Genomic DNA, 14897 nt, shown 5'->3' with positions numbered 1-14897 from the left:
TTTTATTATTTTTTTAAATGTGTATTTATTTTTGAGAGACAGAGACAGAGCGTGAGCAACGGAGGGGCAGAGAGAGAGGGAGACAGAATCTGAAGCAGGCTCCAGGCTGCTTCAGGAACAGCTTTATTGCCATAAATTTGATAACTTAGATAAAATGAACTGATTCCTTGAAGGACACAAACTTCTAAAATTCACTCATGGGAAAATAGATAACCCAAAAGAAATTGAATTTGTAGCTAAAAACTTTCTAATTAATAGAACTCCAGGCTGAGATTAACTCATTGATAAATTATACCAAACAGTTAAGGAAGAAATCTGTTCCAGAAAATAGAAGAGGGAACACTTCCTACCCAATAAAACTACCATTGCCATAATACCCAAACCAGACAAAGGTGTTATGGGAAAAGAAAACTACCAATACCAATATTCCTCAGGAACATAAGTGTATAATTCCTCAACAATATCAGCAAATCAAATCCAGTAATATATAAAAAAGATACTACAGCATGACCAAACAAAATTTACAAGAATGCAAGTTTGATTAAATGTTAAAAAATCAATGAAACACATCATATTAACAGATAAGGTAGGAAAAACCACATGACCACCTCAATAGATGCTGAAAAAGCATTTGACAAAATTCAACATTCATTCATGATAAAAGCTTTCAGCAAAGAATAGAGGGGCTGATTCAAAGAATAAGCTATTCCTTAGCCTAATGAAGAATATCTGTGAATAACATAGAGATAACACTAAACCTAATGGTGACAGATTGAGTGAAGATTGGGAACAAGACAGGATGTCATCTCTCACCATTCCTGTGACATCATAAGAAATATATGCTTGGTTTCTGCCCTTAGTTCCTGACACAGAGCTCCCCAAAACCCTTGTAATTTCCTGATAGGAGAGGTTTTAAATTTTATTTCTATTTATAGATTCATGCAAAAATTCAGGTTTTATTTTTACTTATTTTTACATTGGTGGAAGCTGATGTCAGGAACTTATAAGAAAACAATAACTTTTGTTTTCTACCCCTTGGCTGAACAAATATACACACAGGGTGGCATTATCATTAAGCAAGACTTGCTTTTTTTTACATTTCATACATGAATGCAATGTTATCCTTTCTTGAACAAAACTCATCAAAATGCCCAGATTACTACGGAAGCCATCTTTGGAGGAAGTGTTTAATAAACCTATTTTCTTTAAATAAATCCTCCAGTAGGAAATGGCAGAATTCATTACCTTTTCCTAGAAGGAAGGCTTTGAAAGTTATTATTTGTTAAATTTATGTGTTCAGCTCACCAACATTTCCTTATTGGAAACATCAATATTTCCACATCACCGTTTCCCAATGATTTTAAAATCTCAAAATTCTGTCTTCTTTGGCTTGCTTCTCTCTTGATTCCACGCGGGCTTCATTAATGGTTCGCTTCATATCATTACCTTCATTTTCATAAATTTTCTTTAGAACATTCATCAATCCCTTGCTAGGATCTGTTTCAGTGTCCCGGGAGGGCTTTTCTTTCTCTTCTCATTCTTTTTCAACCTGAATCAGGTAGTGCCACTGCGTGTTTTCTGCTTTCTTTCTACATAGGAACTGTATCTGTCTTGACTTTTTTGAACTGCCTTCCACAGAGATGGATTTCAAGAGATTGTTCACCATCCTAGAGTAACTCTTCCCATTTAGATTCCTTACCAAAAGATCAAATAATCTCTGGGAAATGCACCTGCACATTCTCAGTGGGGACTTGGACTCCAGTTAAGGTAATGAAGATTTTCACAAACTCATCTGACTGATCCCATCTACAATTACTGATTTTCACTGTATATCCCGTTGTAATGGGAGGAACCACAGCAGCTGGTTTTTCATCGTCAAGAAATTCTGCTTTTCCCTGTGATTTCTGCTGCATCTTATTCTTGATTTCTGCCTCAAGCATGGATTTTTTCAGCTACAAGGTCATCGTGTACCCTTTTACTGGTGGCCTTTTCCAGCAGCACCTTCACCTCTTCTAGATCTTTCTGTAGCTCTTCCAAAGCTGAAGTCATGGTCCAGCTGTGTCAGACGAGGCGCGAGCTGCAGCCACACGGGGGAGAGAACAGGAAACGCCACCAGGCGCGCACTCACCCAGAGGCAGACCCGCCGGCAGGAGTCGCAGCGCCCTTAGCCTGTGCGCACACCCGACCTACAGCCTGTGCGCACACCCGACCTACCGGCCTCCTGCACTTGCTGCCTCTCAAGTATGTTTCGTGTTAAAGTCGTGACTCTTGGTGTGTTCCTTCATAGCTTCAGGGTAGGAACTGGTTACTAGAAAGATTAAGCCACGATTAGAAGCTTGGAACTTTCAGCCTTACCCACCCTTACTCTAGGGCGGGGCGGGGGAGGGTAGAGATAGAGTTAATAACCCATTCTGCTTACATGATGAAGCCTCCATAAAAATCTCTAAACTATGGGGTTCAGAGAGCTTCCAGGTTGGTGAATGCATCCATGGGCACCCCAAGCTCCCAAGGTCTGGACTCTTCCAGACCTTGCCCTAGGTACCTCTTTATCTGGTTGCTCACTTGTATCCTTTATAATATCCTTTGTAATAAACCTGTTACTAGTTAGTAAGGTATTTCCTTGAGTTCCATTAAGGTGTTATAGCAAATTATTGTAGTTGAAGGGGGGGGGGTGTCTTGGGAGCCCCTGATTTGTGGACAAGTTGGACAGAAGTGTATGTAACCTACTAGCTCTGTGTAGTTAGTGTCAAAATTGAGTTAAATTGTAGGACATTAAGTCAGTATCTGCAGAGAATTGGAGAATTTCTTGGTGTGGAAAACCCATACATTTCACCAGTGTTGTGAGTAGAAACAGATCCTACTAACTGGTGTCAGACAAGTGGGATTTGCTAAAACAGCCACGGTTCACAGAAACTTACGGTTTGGGAAGAGAAAGTAAGAAAAGGCAGGGAATAAGGAAGCTTTGATTCCTGGACGGCCACTTAGTCCCTCATGGTCTGAAACTACAGCTGTGCTGAGATCAGTTATGATCCAGAAATGGTGCTGGATTTGATTCTCAAGGAGTTGGCTTATTAGATATGTAAAGAAATGCAAAATAATGAGAAGCATGCTAAATGTACAGTCCCCTGGTTATTATCTGTAAGAGCCAAAGTGAAAGTAAAAGAAAGTGGTGGGTCAGACCTTGATGGTGGATCACGAGCTTTAGCCACTAGTCCCAAAGTCTGAGCTTTAGCCTCTAGCCTCAAAGCAGCCTACAAGGGGAAAATTATGCTCTAAGGCCTCTGCTTACCACGAAGGTTGTCAAGATGGGGGGAAGACAAAATCAAGACACTACTGAAGCCAGAAGCATAGTGTGAAGGAGTTGTCTTATTTTGTAGATTGCTATCATTGGTTCCCTGAAGAACTTTTACTGAAATGGATTGTGAGAGTAATTAATTTGGGGGCTGTGTCCTTGGTTTTGAATGCTGCAGAGTGGAAGAGCATGTTTGGATTGATACAGGACTTACAGCTCATCCTTGAAAAATAGAAGGTGGAGATACATGATCCAGGAATCCACAAGAGATTATTCAAGAGGCAACAGCCAGCATGGTGGACTGGACAGAAACCACTGGAAGGCGTGTTTATCCTGAGAAGATGGACTACCCAAAGTCCCCTATAAATGCCAAGTGGAACACCCCAGATGAAGCAGCTATGTTTCATACACAAGCCATGTGGGATTGGCTTTGTGATGGCCAGGATGTTCACCTGCTGAATATGACATTACCTTTGATATATGGAAGTATGTCCTTGACACAGGAGCCAGGTGCACTGGGAATTCACAACCTGTTGGTGAAGTTTAACAGGAGCTAAGATTGGAGTAGGCGGATATGCAGGTGCGGTAATTGATGGAATTGAAAGTCAGGATGGAAATTGATGGTGGTTCCAAAATGCATGGCCAGTATCCTGTTTGAAAAGCTGCTGTGTTAAGACTGTCAGATGGAAAGACTGGTAGAAGGTCGTCTCTCAATGGGTTGAACTGCGTGCTGTTGTCTAGCTGTGATGAAGTATTGAACATTGGTTAAAAACCCCTGTGTTTGGGTTTTTATGGACTCATGGGCAGTAGCCAACAGCCTGGCCATGTGGTCAAGGTAGCTGGGCAAGCAAAAACTGGACTATTAAGGGGCTGCCTGAATAGGGTGAAGCCACGTGGAAATCACTCTGGGGATTTAAGGAACACATTAAAGCAGGGCATGTTGATGCCCATTGGACAAACTTCCTTCCAGATTTACAAGGTGATGGAAACCACCAGGTAGACCTTTTGGTGCACTCCCTTGAGGTGGCCACCTAGTTTTATGAAATGGGTGGACACGTGGGTGCTGAAGCAATACAGAGGTGGGCTGAATCTAGACATATTCCTCTCGCACTTTTTGAGGCACAAAATGCTAACAAGAGAGAGAAAGACTGCAGATGGCGCTGGGAAAGATGCCCCCGGGAGGATGGCCCTGCACACAGCTGACATGCGGACTACATTGGACCAGTGCTGGTAGGTCCGGGGGACGATAAGTGGGTCCTAAGAGGAATAGACAGGCTGGACTGGGCTTTGCATTCTTGGTAGTAGACCCAAACACTTAAAATGCTATTAAAGGACTGGTACAGAAGACATTGTACCAATTTGGGCCACTGAGTAACATTTCTTCAGACCAAGGGATGCACATTATAGCCCATAGTGTCCAACAGTAGGCAAAGAGATATCACATCAAATGAACAAATCATTGCATATCATCCTGAGAGTAACTCAGGCAGATGGTTGTGTAACTAAATCTTGATCAAATTCTTAGAAAGTTTCCCTGGTTATAACTGACAATATAATGGCGGAATGCACAAATACATATCACCCTTGTTTTTGTGGATAGAAAGCTAAATATGGATAGTTTTGTGGATAGATAAATATGTGGATAGAAAGCTAAGCAAAATAAGGAAAAACAACGAGCCTTGAAGGGATTAAAGTAACGGGCATCACCTGGTGGGTTCGAGTTCCCCTGGAGAATGGCCACACCCTGAGACAAGGAAGGCTGTGGGAGGTCTTGTGGCATAGTCAGACTAAGTTACATCTAGATGTGACTGCCTCTCATTTAACCCCAGTATAGGGAGACCCAACATTTTTGGATAGAAAGTTTTGTGGTTGTTGTTTTTTAATGTTTGTTTATTTATTTATTTTTGAGAGAGTCAGAGAAAGAGTGCGTGCATGCTGGGGAGGGGAAGAGAGAGAGGGAGACGGAGAATCCCAAGCTGTTAGCGCAAAGCCCAACGCAGGGATCAAACACAACAACTGAGAGATCATGACCTGAGCTGAAACCGAGAGTTGGTCGCTCAACTGAATGAGCCATCCTGGCGCCCCAAGAAAATAAATGTTTTACAGATTGGAAAGGAAGAAATAAAACTATCTTTGTTTGACAATGACATAGTTGTCTGTATAAAAATCCCAAAGGGGCTACAAGAATATTCCTAGAATAAGTAAGTTTAGCAAGTTTGTAGGATACAAGGCCAGTATACAGAAGTCAATCATATTTCCATATATCAGCAATAGACAATTAGACTTTGAAATTAAAAAAATATGATTTATAATAGTCCTCCCCCCCAACACACACTTAAGTACTTAAGTAAAAATATAATAAAGTACGGGCAGGATCTATCTACTGAAAACTACAGAACACTAATAAAATAAATCAACAAAGATGTAAATAAATGGAGAGATATACTGTGTACGTGGATTGGAAAATTCAATATTGTATGGATGTTACTTCTCCCCAGTTTGATTTATAGAGTCAATGCATCCTCAATCAAAATCACAGCAGGCCTCTTTTTTAAATTTTTAAATTTTTTTTTTTTTAGAAATTGGCAATGGATTCTAAAATTTATACAGAAAAGAAAAGGAACTGAAAGGAACTAAAAAAAGAATGCTAGCTGGAGAAATTACACTACCCAATTTCAAGACTTATTAGGAAACTACGGTCATCAAGACAGTGCGGTATCAGCAAAAGGGTAGACACATAGGCCAGAGGTACCAACAGAGAGCTCAGAAATAAATCCACACAAATATCATCAACTGATTTTTGACAAAGGTACAAAGACAACTTAATGCAGAAAGAACAGTCTTTTCAACAAGTGGTGCGGGAGCAAGTGGACATTTGTATGTAAAAAAAAAATTACACACATACCACAACACATTACACCAAAAGTAATGGCTCATAAGCTTAAATTTAAATAGTGAAATGGCAAAATATCTAGAAGAAAACACAAGACAAACTCTGGGTGGACCTTGGGCTTGGTGATCAGATTTCAGATACTACATCAAAAATGCAATCCATGGGGACACCTGGCTGGCTCAGTCAGTGGAGTGTGCGAAGCTTGATCTTGGGGTTGTAGGTTTGAGCACCATGTTCGGTGTATAGATTACTTTAAAAAATGCAACCCATAAAAGTAAAAAAATTGACAAAGTGGACCATATCAGAATTGAAAAACTTTGCTCTGTGACAGATATGTTAAGAGAATAAACAGGCGAACCACAGGCTAGGAGAAAATATTTGCGGATCGCATATCTGATAACAGACTTGCATCCAGAATACATAAAGAATTCTTAAGGGTGATAAGAAAAACAACTGACCCAATTTAAAAATGGGCAAAAGATGTAAAAAGGCTCTTCAACAAATAAGATATATGGGTGGCAAGTAAGCATATGAAAAGATGGTCAACATTTGTCATAGAGAAACGCAGTTAGAATCACAATGAGGTGCCAGTGTTCACCTTCCAGAATTGCTAAAAATCACCACCACCACCACCCCATGGGATGGAACAACGGAACTCTCACTGCAGGAAGAAATACCAAAGGGTATACTATAGGCATGCGGAAGGGCGGCTTGACAGTTTCTAATCATGAGAAAACATCAGACAAACCCAAAGTGAAGGACATCCTGTAAAGTAACAGATTAGTACTCTTCAAAACTGACAAGGAAAAAATGAGGGAAGAAAACAAGGAAAGAAATGGTTTTTCAGAGAAGACTACAGGGTCATGACCACTAAATAGAATGTAGTAACTTGGATTGGATCCTGGACCAGTAAAAGGACATTAGGGAAAACCTAGTGCAATCTGAATGAAGTCTATAGCTTAATTAGTATTAACAATGTTAATTTCTTAGTTTTAATTAACAAATCATGAGTATGTAAGATATTAAAATAAAGGAAGCTGGGTGAAGGGATAACAAAACTCTCTGCAAAGTTACTATCTTTGCAACTTTTCTGTAGTTCTATAATTATTCCAAAGTAAATAATTTTATAAGAAAAGAAACCCCACGGTGAGAAATATACTCATTAAAGTGGCTGATTATCTTTTTTAAGTTTATGTATTGTGAGAGAGAGAAAGTGGGAGCAGGGGATGGGCAGAGAGAGAGGGGGGGCCAGAGGATCTGAAGTGGGGTCTGTCCTGACAGCACAGGGACTCAAATTCACGAACCGTGAGATCATGACCTGAGCCGAAGTCAGACGCTAAACCGACTGAGCCACCCAGATGTCCTAAAGTGGCTAATATAAAGGTGAATGACAATCCCAAGTTTGGGTAAATATGTGAAGCAACGGAACGCTCATGGATTGCAGGGGGGGATTGTAAATTGCATCATTTTAGAAATGTTTTAGCTGTATTAACTAAAACTATACATATTTCTACCTTATGATTTAGCAATTTTACGTCTAAGTATATACTGAAGAAAAATGAGTGTCTCTAAAAAGACATGTACAAGAATATTTGTAATAACTTTATTCACAATTGCTGAAAATTTGAAACAAGACAAGTCAAAAAGAACCAAGAGAATGGATAAATTTAGGTGTATTTATATAGTGGAATACTACAATGAGACAATTTAAAAAAGAAACCAAGCATCTGATGCTAGCAACAACAAGGATACATCTCAAAAACAGGATATTGATTAAAAGAAGTCAGACACAAAATGGTTAATATGACATGATTCCATTTATATGTAGTTCAAGCATAGGAAAGACTAATGGCTCGGGGTAAGTCATTAAATTAAATAGTGAATATCTCTGGAGATATCCTGTATCTCAAATGTATTGTATGTCTCCCAGAATAGTAACTGAGACCCAAGCAGTAAGGATTACTGAGGGGGGAGGGATGTGATGTCTTCTTCTAGGGTACTAAAAATGTTCTGGATTTTCTGGGATGGCAACATGAGTCTGTACATATGTAATAGTTCTTCAGGTTATACACTTAAGATCAGTACAGTCTATGTACTTTACCTTATGTATCTTATGACTTAATAAAATGTGAAATAAAAAAGAATAATAGGCACCTGGGTGGCTCAGGATCCTGGGTGGATCAGGATCCTGGGTGGATCATGCAGGTCATGATCTCACAGTCATGAGACTGAGACCTCTGTCGGGCTCTGCACTAGGGAGGGAGCCTGCTTAAGATTCTCCCTCTCCCTCTCTGCCCCTCCCCCGCTTGCTGGCACATGGCTGTCTTTCAAAATAAATAAACATAAAAAAAAGGTAAAAAAAAATCTTTAAAAAATACGATAAAATTAAATTTAAGATTCAGTTCTTCCATTGCACTAATCCCATGTCAAGCATTCATTAGCCAGATGTGACTGGCACCTACCATATTGGACAACACAATTAATGATTTTTATCATTACAGAAGGTTCTGTTGGACAATGCTGATAGAGCTTTTATAAATGGACTAATCCAAAGGGAGGCTTTAGGCCTTGAGTGTAAAAATAATTGCCTTTTTGAGGTCTTATTGCTCTGGAATGGCTTCTGCGTGAATCACCCTATTTTACTGGACAAGCCCCTTTATCAAACAGGTGTTTTTTGGTTTAAAAAAAATTTTTTTTTTACATTTATTTTTGAGAGACAGAGAGAGAGCACAGCGAGGGATGGGCAGAGAGAGAAGGAGACACGGAATCAGAAGCAGGCTCCAGGCTCTGAGCTGTGAGCACAGAGCCGGATGTGAGGCTCGATCTCACAAACCATGAGATCATGACCTGAGCTGAAGTCGGACGCCCAACCAACTGAGCCACCCAGGTGCCCCTCAAACAGGTGTTTTGAAGGTCAGTTCATAAGTTGAGGATATCAGAGGTATGTTACTTGTACAAGTAAATCTTTTCATGATAAGCACATAAAAATGAACAGATGCCTAGAAAAAAGATCTAACATGAATGGCACGGCTCTGTGCTGAGCAGCAGCATGGGTGGGGGACGTGTTGACACTGGGGTGGGGGAAGGTGAAAGGTTGGCCATCCTAGATATTAAACTAAATTAACTCTAAGGTATAATTCCTTAAGGATGAACTGTTATGTCAGAAATATAAATATAATTATAAAGCAATGAAGAACATAAAGTAGACTAATAGTACAGGCCCAGCTCATTTATGAGAATCTGAATAAAATATTAGCAAACAGGATCCCAAAGGTACATTAAAAGAAAACAACAAGATCAAGTGTGGGTTATTCCAGAAAAGTAAAGATAGTTTAGTATTAGGAAACTGACTTACGCAATTCATCAGATTGATAGATTTAAGGAGAAAAGTGGTGTAATCATCTCTGCAGAATTTTAAATGACATTTGTTTTCCTCTTGTAAAAATTCAATATCCATTGTTAATTTAAAACTTCAGTGAAATACGGATGGGTACTTCCTTAGCATAATAAAATAAACACATCTATTGTAACTTCTGCTGAAAGGGGACATTTTCATTAAAATCAGGATCAAGACAATGATGTTCATTAATGCCATTACTATTTAACACTGTTCTAAAGGTACTAGGCAATGTATTTAGACAAGATTAAAATGTATTAGAAGTATAAAAATTAGACAGCAGGGATTAATTTCATATTATTTATTATAGGTGATAGTGTAAGAGAATCAAATGAAAAACTATTATAGATGAGAAGAGAATTGAGTAGGTAGCTGGGTAAAAAAAAACAAAACAAAACAACAAACTAAGAAAAGATCTCATTTCCATGACACACAGATAAAACACCTAGGAATGAACTTAACAAGAAATACTCAAGATCTATATTTTTAAAAAAATTGAACATTAAAACACTACTGAGGGATACAAAAGGAATCGATACACAGAAAGTTACCATGTTCGGGGCGCCTAGTTGGCTCAGTCGGTTGGGCATCTGACTGCAGCTCAGGTCATGATCTCATGGTTCTTGAGTTCCAGCTCCACGTCAGGCTCTGGGCTGACAGCTCAGAGCCTGGAGCCTGCTTCAGATTCTGTGTCTCCCTCTCTCTCTGCCCCATCCCCACTCACACTCTGTCCCTCTCTGTCTCAAAAACAAATAAATGTTTAAAAAAAAAAAAAAAGTTACCATGTTTTTGAAAGGAAGACTAGTACCAGGAAAATGTTAGTTCTGAGTAATCTAGAAGTTTGGTAAGGCTCAATACAAATACCAATAGAAGTTTTTTGGGGGAGGGTTACTAAATAAGCTGATCTTAAAGTTCATTTGGAAAAAGAAATAAGAAAATATAATCAGGAACATTCTAAAAAAGGAGATTAAAAGGAGCTCTGATATATATTAAAATATAAAGCTAAAAAATGGAAAGACTGTGGAACTAGCAAATTAAAAAGATCAGAAGAGGAGACTTGAAAATCCAGAAGTAAACTCAAGTTCTTACACAAACCTGGTTTATGATAATGGTAGTGTTTCCAGTTAGTGAAGAAAAAAAAAATCATTGTTCAATAGGTGATTTGGGGGACAGCAAGATTACATTTGAAAATTGCCCAACAGAAAAATAGTAAGAGAGATGAACAGACAGTGGAAAGTAGTTTACAAATGACTCTAATGTAATGAAAATGTTCACTCACAATGAAATGAAAATTGTCAGTCACAATAAGAAATGCATATAAGAGGTGCCTGCGTGGCTCAATTGGTTAAGCATCGGACTCTTTTTAAAAAAAATTTTTTTTCAACGTTTATTTATTTTTGAGACAAAGAGAGACAGAGCATGAACAGGGGAGGGGCAGAGACAGAGGGAGACACAGAATCTGAAACAGGCTGCAGGCTCTGAGCGGTCAGCACAGAGCCCGACGCGGGGCTCGAACTCACGGGCTGTGAGATCATGACCTGAGCCGAAGTCCCGAAGTCAGATGCTTAACTGACCAAGCCACCCAGGCGCCCCAGCATTGGACTCTTAATCTCAACTCTTGATCTCAGCCCAGCTCATGGTCTCACAGTTCATGAGTTTGAGCCCTGAGCTGGGCTCTGCCTTTGCTGGCAGCACGGAGCCTGCCTGGGATTCTGTCTCTCCTCTCTGCCCCTCCTCCTCTCTCTCTCTCTCTCTCTCTCTCACTCTCAAAATAAACTTTAAAAAAAGATGCAAACAAAAATTACACTGAGCTAACATTTTTCACCTTGATGACCTCAAATGTTTGATAACACACCAAAGTTGGTGTTTGCACATGGAAATGGACACTCTTAAAAATAGCTGATGTTCTGTCTCTATGGACGGCAATTTGGTAATATTTATCAAAATAAAATATATCTGCCTGTGATCCCCAATTTTTTTGACACCAAATTTTATTTCTAGCATTTTTTGAAAGCAATATTCCCACATGTGCAAAATGACATAGTTTACTATTGTAGAATTGTTCTTTTTTTTCATTTTTTTTTACATTTACTTATTTTTGAGAGAGAGAGAGAGAGAGAGAGAGAGAGAGAGAGAAAGACAGAGCTCAAGTGGGGGAGGGGCAGAGAGAGAAGGAGACACAGAATCTGAAGCAGGCTCCAGGCTCTGAGCTGTCAGCACAGAGCCTGACTCGGGGCTGGAACTCAGGAACCGTGAGATCACGACCTGAGTGGAAGTCGGATGCTTAACCTGCTTCCCAGGCACCCAGAATTGTTCTTAATAGTAAAGATTGGAAGTGAATTAAAAAGCCTCAAAGAAGTCTAGTTAAATGGAGCAGCCATATAATGGGATACTATGCAGATGCAGATATAAAAATTAAGGAGGAAGCTTTTTGATACTGATATGTAATTATGGCCAAGCTAATTTGATACATGAAAAAGGCTGGGGAAGGATATACAGAAAATGTGCTACCATTTGTGGAAAAAGGAGGAAGGGAATATATGTGTACATATTTGTAAATTACCTCTGGAAAAGCATCAGAAACAGTAACATTGTTTGCTTCCAGGGAGGGCAAGTTGGTGATTGAGGGTCAGGAGTGGAAGAGACATTTCACCATTTACTTTTTGATACTTTGTGAATTTTGAGCCATGTGAATAAATTACCTACCCCAAGAAAGGAAATAAATAAAGTTAAAATTAAAAAAGAAAAAGAAAACTTAACTTACTCTGGTTTACACAAAAAAGAATGCCTCATGAACCATGTTCTTTTCTTTTCTTCCAACACCTCCATCCTCAGAGGATTCGCTTTTTAACTCCATGACCTTTCCTTCATGACAGCAAGATGGCTGCCCCGAGCAAGATAGCAAGATAGGCATCATGTTCTCACACAAACATTCCCCAAACACGAAAGGACGGACAAGGGAAGCCAAAAACTTATGATGTTTTTTGTCCTGGGAAGGAAGACTTCACTATACATGTCATTGGTCAGAAGTGGATCTCATGCCCATCCTAAACCTGGCAAAAGGTAATGGGCTTACTGGCTCTTGTGATTGGGGAAGGGGCCTCCCTTCCTAATATCATGGACTCTCTGCCCTAGTACAGAAATAAGGGTCTGTTTCTAGGAAAGGTATGGAAGTCTGTTGCGTATGTTGCAGAAAGAATTCATCACAGCTGTCAATGTGAACCACTCCATCTTTTGGAAAAAAAAAAAAACTTAATTACCCAAGGACAACATAGATAAGCATGGGCAGTGCTATAGGGTGAATTATGTCCTCTGAAATGCATACGTTGAAGTCCTAGGCCCTAGTACCTGAGAATGTGACTGTATTTGGAGATTGTCTTTAAAGGCATAATTAAATTGGGGGCACCTGGGAGGCTCAGTTGGTTGAGCATCCGACTCTTGATTTCAGCTCAGGTCATGATCCCAGGATCAAGCTCTGTGTCGGGCTCTACACTGAGCTCAGTGTAGAGCGCAGAGCCTGCTTGGGATTCTTTCTCTCTCTGTTTCTCTCAAATTAAAAAAAAAAGAAAAAGAAAAGAAAGAGAGAGAGATAATTAAAGTAAAGTTATTAGGGTGGGCCCTAATCCAATCTGACTGGTGTCTCTATAAGAAGAGGAGATTAGGATGCAGACCATACAAAAGCCAGAACCATGTGAGGACTCAGGGAGAAGACAGCTATCCCGCTAGCCAAGGACAGAGACCTCAGAAGCAACCAGTCCTGCTGACGCCTTGATCTTGGACTTTTAGCCTCCAGAACTGTGAGAGAATAACGTCCTGTTCTTTAAGCCATCCAGTCTGCTGGGCTTTGTTATGGCAGCCCTAACAAATTAACACGGGCTGATATAGTCCTAAATTTGAATGGTGTCACCTAGGACTGGGCCTCAGCACCATTTCTTTAAAAGATGTTTCCTCCTTTTATTTTGTTGAAAACTGTATATATATATATATATATATATATATATATATATTTTAAATCTAAATACCTTGAACGATTATTAAGGATTCATGTTGTCTGGCTCTGGCATACTGGCCGAGCGGGGCATTAACTCGTGAAGATATAGCTCATGATGACTTACTTGTCAAGAAAGGAATTTGGATCTAATGTTTTCATGGTCAACCTTAAATAACCCATCCACTCAGTCGGATCAGATGGTCCCTGTAGCCACACCATCTTGATGAGCCCCAGCAACAGTGTTCTCAACATCAGACCTAGACGGTGGCCTTTTATGGAAGGATCTGTCCGCTGGCAGCTGCTTTCCTCCCAATCGTTCAAGTTCAGGTTGTCTCTACCAGGCAGTGAGGTAGACAAATTCTGGGCCCAGACGTTTTCTAATAATAGAGCTTGAGGAGATTTAAAGTTCTATTTGAGAAAAATTAAATAAGGCAAAAGAGAATAAACAAGGAAAAATCATGAGTGTGCCTTGCGAGTGGAAGGAGGCTGGCCCAGATCTCTTCCCCAACAGAATGGGAAGAATATTTCACATTTTAGGGCTAATGTGCGTATCTTTCCCTTTGGCCTTGTGGAAAGAACACTCTTTCACTTTGCGTTGTGGCTGCGGGTAGGAGAGTTGGCTGAGATTGAATATGCCTGCAGAACACGAAGCAGTTCTGATTATTTGAGAAAACCAGCCCATTTTTAAACCCCTGTTCGGAGAAACTCTGTAGGGGTATGGTGTGTGAAGTTTTTACCCGAGAGGCCTCTACGGCCTAATGGGGTGCAAATCCAGCTTTGCCATTTGCAGCTGAATTAGGCAAGTCATTTACCCTGTCTGTGACTCAGTTTCCCCAATAGTTAAATGGGAATAGTAATACTATCTATCTCAGAGAGATGTTGTGAGGGTAACATATGTTAATATTATAAGGCATTTATTTACTTATTCATGTTTATTTATCTATTTTGGGAGAAAGAGAGAGATCCTTCGCGTGTGTTGGGGAGGGGCAGAGAGAGGGAGAGAGAATCCCAAGCAGGCTCCCCACTGACAGCAGACGTGGGACTTGATCTCATGAACCGTGAGATCATGACCTGAACTGACATTGAGGGTCAGACGCTTAACCAACTGAGCCACTCAGGCACCTCTATTGTAAAGCATTTAGAACACCATCTGGCACCTTGTCAGGGATGGCCGGCTAATACAGTTATCACCTGAATTACAGACACCAGCCTCTCATTGAAATACCTTTGTAGGATTATATTTTAATGTTTTGACCTTTGCCTTTGACATTGCCCCAATGCAATAGTGTTTCTATGTAAACCCCAAGAAAATGAGTGACCTAGG

The 14897-nt window shown here is 40.0% G+C and overlaps 1 pseudogene; it reads right to left on the bottom strand.

Moving 5' to 3' along the window:
* Nucleotides 1–1205: 1205 nt before the first annotated feature.
* LOC122224146 lies at nucleotides 1206–2229 on the bottom strand (annotated as a pseudogene).
* Between the last annotated feature and the right edge of the window lie 12668 nt (nucleotides 2230–14897).

The sequence above is a fragment of the Panthera leo genome, chromosome B4, assembly GCF_018350215.1.
Source record: "Panthera leo isolate Ple1 chromosome B4, P.leo_Ple1_pat1.1, whole genome shotgun sequence".
Lineage (NCBI taxonomy): Eukaryota > Metazoa > Chordata > Mammalia > Carnivora > Felidae > Panthera > Panthera leo.
The sequence above is the reverse complement of the archived record's forward strand: the minus strand, read 5'-3'. Positions and strand labels throughout refer to the sequence as shown.